At 45.8% G+C, this 8,525-nt stretch overlaps 1 protein-coding gene across 1 annotated transcript in view; it reads right to left on the bottom strand.

Annotated features, from left to right (window-relative positions):
• Window positions 1-1,417: 1,417 nt before the first annotated feature.
• ILF2 (interleukin enhancer binding factor 2) overlaps window positions 1,418-8,525 on the bottom strand; it is a 270,325-nt gene continuing 263,217 nt past the window's right edge. The window contains exon 15 of the mRNA XM_075071037.1: window positions 1,418-1,427. The gene's annotated coding sequence lies outside the window, so the exon portion shown is untranslated. The remainder of the gene's footprint in view (window positions 1,428-8,525) is intronic.

Genomic DNA, 8,525 nt, shown 5'->3' with positions numbered 1-8,525 from the left:
CTCAGAAGCCGAGTTTGCTTCTCTCTCTTCTTTACCTCTTTCATAAATTGCACAGCCTCTCTCTTCCGATGGGTGCTGTAGCAACCCAGGCTGTTACTAACAACCTCAAAAAATGTGATTGGTTCCTGTATGCTCAGATAATTTAATCCTGCCTCTGTCTCTGGTCAGAAATGCCAAACATTAAATTTTACAAGAGTGCCAGAGTCTTGGTGTTTGTTATCCAGAAACTTCTCCATCTCTTGTCTATTGCCAGTCCCTTTCTTCTTTCGATCATAAGCCCTCTCCTTTTCAAAAAGGAGCTGGGGTGTTCCAGGCAGTTTAATCGCTGCTCTGGTCAGAAGCCTGACCTGTGTAAATTCATTACCCAGTCCCTGCCTCCTTCAATGTGGAGAGGACACACACCAGCCTTTGTGAACTGAGCTGCGATTTCCCAAGCACTTCAAGCAAAACACACTGTTGTAGGTAAAAGATAAAACAGATTTAATAACTACAGAAAAATCGACTGTAAGTCATTACAAGTGCAGGGGGTTAGGCACTTAAAGATGCACATAGGTGCCCAGTGGGATTTTCACCTTAGCAACCTAAGCACCAGACTCCTGCTGATTTCAGGTGCTTTTCTAATCCTGCTTTCCTAGGCCCAGATCCTCTGCGCCCTCAGTTGATCCAAGTAGCAGAGATGGGGGTGGGAGGGAGAAGAATGGGCATGGGCTGTGGTCTGGACAGTAAAGCAGGGTGTGAGTGTGCGAGTACTTTTGGGCTCCGAGGCAGGAGGTGAAGCTGTCGGGCTATGATCCAGCTGGGGTGCGATGCCCCTTTGGGGACTGGGATAGCAGAGGGGCAGAAAGGAGGCTCCTGGTAGCGGGAGGGACCAAGGAGACTCCAGACAGCAGCCCTGGGGAGGTCAGGGGAGGCTGGATGTGGCAGAAGCAGGAAACTGGAGGTGGACTGGGGAAGGAAAGGGGGAGCTGAAGAAGGCTCCAGGGACCAGCCCTCAAGGACAGAGGGTGTTGAGGACACGAGGCCGGGGTAGGGGCTCTGGGGACTGCTTGGGGCCGGGTGTACGAGGCCAGGGTGGGTGCATGAGGCACTGCTAGGGCGCGGGGGGCACAAGGCCAGGATGGGGGCTGTGCCGCTCTAGTGGATGCTGCGGGAACAGTTGGGCACTTACCAGCTGGGCTGCTCCGTTGCCAGGGTCCACAAGTCGTGTAGAAAAATGTTGCAAGATCTGGAAACCTACCTTGCAATGAGTGACTAGAGGAGAATGATAACTGACCTCCTCAACCAAGCACCTGGAGATCTGCTGGTGAAAAGAGCTCTGTATTCTTATTCTTTTAATTAGCATTATTGCAATGCTTTCAGGTTGCTGCTTGTCCCTGAAAGACCTACTCCTATAACAGAGCTTCAGGGTCATGCCACGAAGGGTCAAGCTGTGTTGAGAGGCATCATCATGCCATGATTCTGCAGCATTGTACCACAATGCCCACGTAGCCTGCCCGAGAGAGCCATGAAGCTGCCCTTACATGAAGCCAACAGAACAAGCACAACTCGCAAGGTTGCTGTGCACCAGAGCAGCAAGACTATGCACTGGTGCAACCACACTCTGCTCTTTTATCATCCCCAGCGCTTCAGTATCCAAGCCAGCACCAGCAAAAGCTGATCTGCCAGCTGCTAGTCCATCTGCAGAAGACAGAGTCAGAGAAACAGCAATAAACTGTTGAAAACAGCCTACAAGCATAAATGTGCCAGTTGGCTGCTTGTTCTTATGAGGTTGCCTTCAGTTTATAAAGCTTTTTGTGTCTTGTCCGTTTCACAAACTACAGATATTCTCTCTTTTCCCCTCCAGTTGCCTTTAATGTCTGCAACACACTTTGAAGAGTGTCATCCTCCATACAAATGTGAAGTGTTAGTTTTAAGTACCATGCCTTTGTCTGATTGATAGTCCTGGGTTACGGAATATTTAAACTAATATATAAAACTTTCACCTAGCCATCCCTTGGTTTCCTTCTTCCATCTCCAGGGAGACAAGGAAGCTTGCAATTCATCAGAGGGACAATGTGCTGGCCTTTCCATAACTCCAGAAGCATCCTATTGAATACATACCGATTCAGGGGTTAACATTAATCACATCCCTATTGCGTTTAACAGCCAGTATCGTCCTAATGAGGACCAATAGTCAGGACTGCACTTTACAACAGGAGGTATTGCCGATGCTAAGCATTCAAAAATCATGAGTCAAGCGCCCATTCCACCCCCCAAAATACCATAAGATTTAAAAAATAATAAGTTTGGGGGCTTCTTTTAGTTGCCTCCTGGTTTGAGCCTTCGTGGGTCACATTTTCAAACTTTTCTTTACAACCATGAAGGCTGGAAAATTACTAATTGCCTGGGACCACTTCCTGCTATAAGGCCATTTCTGGGGCCTTTGTTTATTCCAAAGTCCCCAGAACAAAGTCTTCTGGCCAGCTCTAGTCTGAAAGGGCCAGTACACATCATTAAACTGCAACATGCATAGACCCACCCAAGCTAGCTTTGATCTAGCTAGCTCCAGCAACAATAGCCATTATTATAGCAGATAGCCATCTATCTTGGATGGTTTAGACTCAAGGAATCCTGCATCTTGGCAGGGGATTAGACTAGATGACACTTGCGGTCCCTTCAAACCCTATGATTCTGTGAAGCTGTGGCAGCACGAGCTGTACATGTCCACCTGGGAATCTCAGTATATACATAAGTGGCTTGCCATGTCAACATGAGTTTCACTGCGATATGTCATGTACTTGTTCAGTGCCTGATACATTGCATGGTGGATTTACTCTGTGTGATTTATTACACACACTAATTAGCTAATGTTTGGATTGGTGGTTTGGAAAGGCAACGTGTTCTAACGTGATAATCATTATCATTAAGAATGGATTCAGTATGTGAAGCATGTGTTTGAGTAAGCAGGGCATCCATAGCATGAGGTGACATATGAATTATAATATGTGACATTTGTGATTCTCAAACGAAGAGCCTGAAAATCACGGACGGTTCTCTATATACTGGATCTCGTGATTTGAGATGGTTTGAAAATGATTTTTTCCCATGAAACTTTTTAACGGACATTTTTTCATTTTCATTGGAAATTTTTGTCTTTGCAACAAAACCCACAAACCCACACACCAAATGTTTTATTGGTTTCCAGGAAATTAAATTTAGTTTTTGCTACTTCCAATAAGCAGCCAAGAACGTTCAACAAAAATCAAGATTTCTGCAAAAATGTCGTCAAAAAGGCATTTTTATTGAAAAATAGTTTTGATTTAAAAAACCCAACTCAGCTCCACCTTCGAAAAATTCCAGTTCTGGCAAATCCCAATGCTGATAATGGCATTCTAGCTATTCTCATGTACACTTGAGCCCCGAGGGCTTGATGCAAAGTTCGTTAAAATAAATGAGACTCTTCCCACTCACTTGCAAGAACTTTGAATCAGGTCCCTCTTGAATAATCGGGCCAGACACTTGGCTAGTGGAGATCAATGAAACTCAGTTGATTTGACTAGAATAAAAACAATTAAAAAACCCAAATTCTGTCCAAAATAGCTTGTGATGGAAAAATTTTGACTAGCTCCAAGAGCAATAACAACCAAACAGGTCAGGAATGAGATTCCATGAAACACTTTCAGGAGCCCAAAATCCGGCCTGATATGGTCTATACAGGATAACCCACGGCCTCTGTTAACATATCACTGCAATGTCTGAAAGCTCCTCCATTTATAATTACTGCCTTGCGCACCAAGCTCAGCAAAACAGAAAATCAAATTAACTCCAAAATAGTTTTGGGGGATGGGGTAGGGTGAGCTGAATGTCCCTATAACTGTGGAGGGACTAAAAGCAGTGACGACCTGTAACCGCAGTAGCGGGGAGTGACAGACTGAGGGCAGCGGCCTCAGCAGATGTCACTGAGCATGGCTTAGTTCATGAGAATATGCTCAGTACAAACCAAGCAGCAACTGGGGAGCACATGACCCCACATAACACCCCTCCCATGCGTCACCTCTGGCTAAAATTGTAAACTTCTGGGCAGCCCAGGCAGTAAATGGGACTCAGAAATCAACCCCCTGCAAAGGAAAAACCTCACTCATAAAGTTTTGCAAAACTGAATCCCAAACCCACCTCACTTTTGATCCATCTCCTCCTGCAATTCCTGTTCAGTGCGGCTCCGCTTCACATTATGTTAAAAACCCACAACCCCGTAACATGCGTGGCAGCGTGGCCTGGGGCGGTGCCTTTCAACCTCCAAGGAGTCCGCCGACAATGTCTAAGATTTCCAAAGGGGTCCACACCCCCACTTGAAATTTTTTAGGGGGACCACAAATGAAAAAAGGTTGAAAACACTGGTCTAGGGGCCTGGGGCTGGGAGCTAGAAATCTCTGCGTGTTGGCTCTGCCCATGACTCACCCCTGGACTGCTAGGCAAGTCAGCCAGTTCTGTCCCCGTTTGCCACCCACGTGTGCTGGAGCTACTAATGACATTATCAAGTGACATCAGAGGAGTCAGCAGCCTGGGATAATGTACTGGGAATGTGGGACACCGGATTTCCACTCATCTCTGCCCGTGACTCACTGGTAGCAGGGCACTTATCACTTCTGTGCCTCAGTCTACCCATTTGTCAAATGGAGAAATAAATACCTTCTGATCTGCCTCACGCAGTTTATTTGACAATTATGCAAATCAAATGCTTTGATCATCTGCACTATTCAAAAATTATTCCTGATCAAAAATAATTAATCAACTAGCCATGTCAGAGATCGGGAACCGCAAACACACATGGGGTTGTTTTGATTGTAACTAATTAAGTGCTCATTCCCCTGGGGTATCTCATTTGAAAGAGGGCACCAAACCATATAAAAACTCTTGCATCCCAATGCTCCTGACACACTCAGCTTCACATCTTCTCTTCACTCCTTGTTGGTCAATAGGGTAAGTCAGATTGTACTGATTCTCTTTGCTGCTCATCAAAAATATCTTTAATGTTTTTTTTTTCTCCAGCTCAGAGTCTAAAGTTCCCTGTGCCTGGGTTGGAATGCTAGAGCCACATTTTACTTGTGTAGCTGGGTCCATATGCAAATACGAAGGGCATGTGTGTCTCCGAGGCAATGTGCAGAATGTGTTATGGGTTCTAAGGATAAATATTAGGAGCTAAAGGATGAGGAGCTGAGCGGGGAGAGCACCCTGGGGCTGGCTCAAGAAGAGAGCTCCAACAAGTTTGCATGGGGGAGAATTGGCATATTGCCCTATGGCTGATTCTGATCCCCAGCTGCATATGTCTGGGGAAATCCATTTCAGTGTAAACCTAGAGAGGGCATCTTGGAACAGGCTGGCCATTCCCCGAATGGGGGTGTTGATATCACCCTTGGATTCAAGGTTTTCAAGTTATGAACCACTGGCCCGTGTGTGGGGTATGCAAGCAAGGATTTCTATCTGAGGAGAGTAAATGGAAATTCAAGGCCTTGGTCTGTTTCTTTCAGCTTCACCTCAGCTGCAGAATGATTTACTCTTCTGGAAGGGAATCCTACTTCAACTTGAACTCCACCTGGTATGACCCTGCAGGTTCCTGGCTGGACACCCGGCGCACCCCCTTCACCTATGCTTATGACACCTGCTGCAGAAGTGGTGGCAGGCCAAGGGAAGCCCATAATTACCGATACTATGGGTATCGACGATCGGGCTGTGGTGAGAATTGCCATGGGTCGTCGGGGTCATGCCACGGCAGTGGAGGCCACTGCTGTGTTAGGAGGCCATCGTACTTCCATGGATCCTCCGGAGGAAGCCATGGGCGGTGTGTCTGTTCTGAGCCGTCATGCCACGGTTCTGGATCGTCATGCCACGGTTCTGGATCGTCATGCCACGATTCTGGATCGTCATGCCATGGTACCTCTGGAGCATGCCACAGTACACCAACTTATGTGAAGCCAAAACAACATGTGCAACAGTGCTGCCCTCCAGTGCAGAAGTACAGCCCTCCAGTGCAACAGTGCTGTCTTCCAGTGCAAAAGTGCTGCCCTCCAGTGCAGAAGTACAGCCCTCCAGTGCAACAGTGCTGTCTTCCAGTGCAGAAGTGCTGCCCTCCAGTGCAGAAGTGCTGAATACCAAGGGCAAAGCGTCTTCTAAGTCAACAGCTGCAAAATCAAGTCTGCAAAATTCCAGCACGCAGCTGAAGTGACAGCTACAAGTAACAGCAATGAATCTCCTGCTCTTATGATGTTGCCTTACCTTTCTACAGCTTGGCATGACTTGTTTCATTCACAAGTCACACTTTCTCTGTTGTTTTGATTATTATAACCAGTTCATGCTTGTAATGCGCTTTGAAGAGGTAACCCACTGTATTAGTGTGAAATTTTATCATTAAGGGCTGTTTCTGATGGATCATTTATATTCTCAGGCTATGCAATGTGAAATATTTTCTGTTGGGATAATTTCACCCACTACCTTCCCCCTTCGGTGTCCACTTGTAGATGTGAAGACAATAAAACTTACAATTTATGAGCATTTCATTGTCTTGATGTTTCTCGTCTAATTTATTTCCACTATAACCTTTCCTTTTCTGGAATATTTTTGTCCTTTTTGATGCAGAAATGGCTATAGCGCACCAATCTGCTTAGAAATGAAAGGTCTAGTTCCTCAGCTGGTATAAACTGGCATTGCACCATATACTCAAGTGCAGCAGGGCCAATTCATACCATGTGAGGATCTGGCCATACAAAATTATTTGTCTACAGTGCTATTTACTAGCCAGAGGGAAAAAATCATTCAGTCAAAGGAATTTTAGCTGTCTTGGGAATAAATTTCATAGGAAAGCAAGGAATTAAAATGTCCTATGAAGAATCCATTCCATTCCATTCATCAGATAGATAGATAGATAGATAGAGGGGGTGTGTGGGGATGGCTAGATAGATAGATAGATAGATAGATAGATAGATACTCTGCCCATTATTTCAGGCATTTCTATCTTAGTCCCAGTAAAAATGCAGTTTCTCTTTTCCCCCATTTTGCCAAGTCCTGTTCCGTGACCACTGCAGTCAGATTTAGAACTCTGAACCAGACAAAGGTAGGATTTGCACTCAGTTCACTGGCAGTTGACCTATACAGATACAGCACACATGTGGAGACAAAATGGCGTCTTCTGCATGGCATGACCTCATACATACAGTGCATGGGAGGTCACGCTGCATGGCCCAGGGAAGTGCTTCACAACAACACAAGATGCCCACATCTCTGACAAGATTGGACCACCCTTTCTGGACATAGAATCTGTGAATAGAAGACTCTGTGAATATATGGTAACATAAGTGCCGACTCTGTGGGTGCTTCAGGGCTGGAGCACCCACGGGAAAAAAATGGTGGGTGCTGAGCACCATCCGGCAGCCCCCCTATCAGCACCTTCCCCACCCCTTAGCACCTCCTGCCCATCGTCAGGCCCTGCCAATCAGCGCCTCCCCTTCCCTCCCTGTGCTTCCCATCTGCTGTAATCAGCTGTTTCAGGGTGTGCCAGAGGCTGCGGGGGAGGAGTGGAGATGCAGCACATGCTATTGAGGGGGCGGAACTGAGCAGGAAGAGACATGGTGGGGGTGGAGCGGGTGGGAAGAGGAGGGATGGGAAGAGGCAGGTGGGAGTGGGGCCTGGGGCAGAGCCAGGGGGTCAAGCACCCCCCACCCCCAGCACTTTGGAAAGTCGGTGCCTGTCTATGGCAACATACCCAGTGGTCAGTATTACATTCATACACAGTAATGACCAAAGCCCATCAGCTGACATTCTCAAATGAAACATTTTTTATCTTTGCCCACCTCAGTACTATTGTAATCCTTTTCTACAATAAGTCAAAAGATGTTTCAGGTTTAATCTTGAGATTCAATTGAGATTTTCATACCAATGGCTAACAACCCTCGTGTGTCTAACATATACACTGGTAGATGCCATAAACATGTGTCATCCTGATGAGGATATTCTAAGGTATAATTAGAGCTAAGTGAAGGATCCATCACAAGTAATTTATTCAAATTAATGTCAACTCTTTTGCTGTTTGTGAAATAGCAACAGGCAGATCCTGATTTTTTCTGTTTTTTTCACTCTTAGAAACGATCTAATGACATTCTCTGTGAATCTCTCTCATTCTGTGATTTCCTGGTTAAGCTGTGTTATTATTTATATTCAAGCAACAACTACAGACCCCAAATCTGATCAGGCCCCACTGAAACGGACCAAACAGACCAAGGTTGGGAGAAAGGAAGTATTATATTATCCCTATTTTACAGATGAGGAACTGAGGCACGGAGAGACACGAAAATTCAGAGAACATCATTTGCAGGGTTTGCTCCAATCTTGGGCCAACACAGAACAGGAAGGATATTTCAAAGAGAATTAGCCAGATGAAAAGTTTGAGCGTGAGCTATCAAAGCCCCTTTGTGTGTGGAGATGAATGAATCTCCTACCGTAGACTAGGACTCTCCTACCGAAAGATTTATGTTCCTGTCCATTTGGATTAAGTT

The sequence above is a fragment of the Chelonoidis abingdonii genome, chromosome 11 (assembly GCF_003597395.2).
Source record: "Chelonoidis abingdonii isolate Lonesome George chromosome 11, CheloAbing_2.0, whole genome shotgun sequence".
Taxonomy (NCBI): Eukaryota; Metazoa; Chordata; order Testudines; family Testudinidae; genus Chelonoidis; species Chelonoidis abingdonii.
The sequence above is the reverse complement of the archived record's forward strand: the minus strand, read 5'-3'. Positions and strand labels throughout refer to the sequence as shown.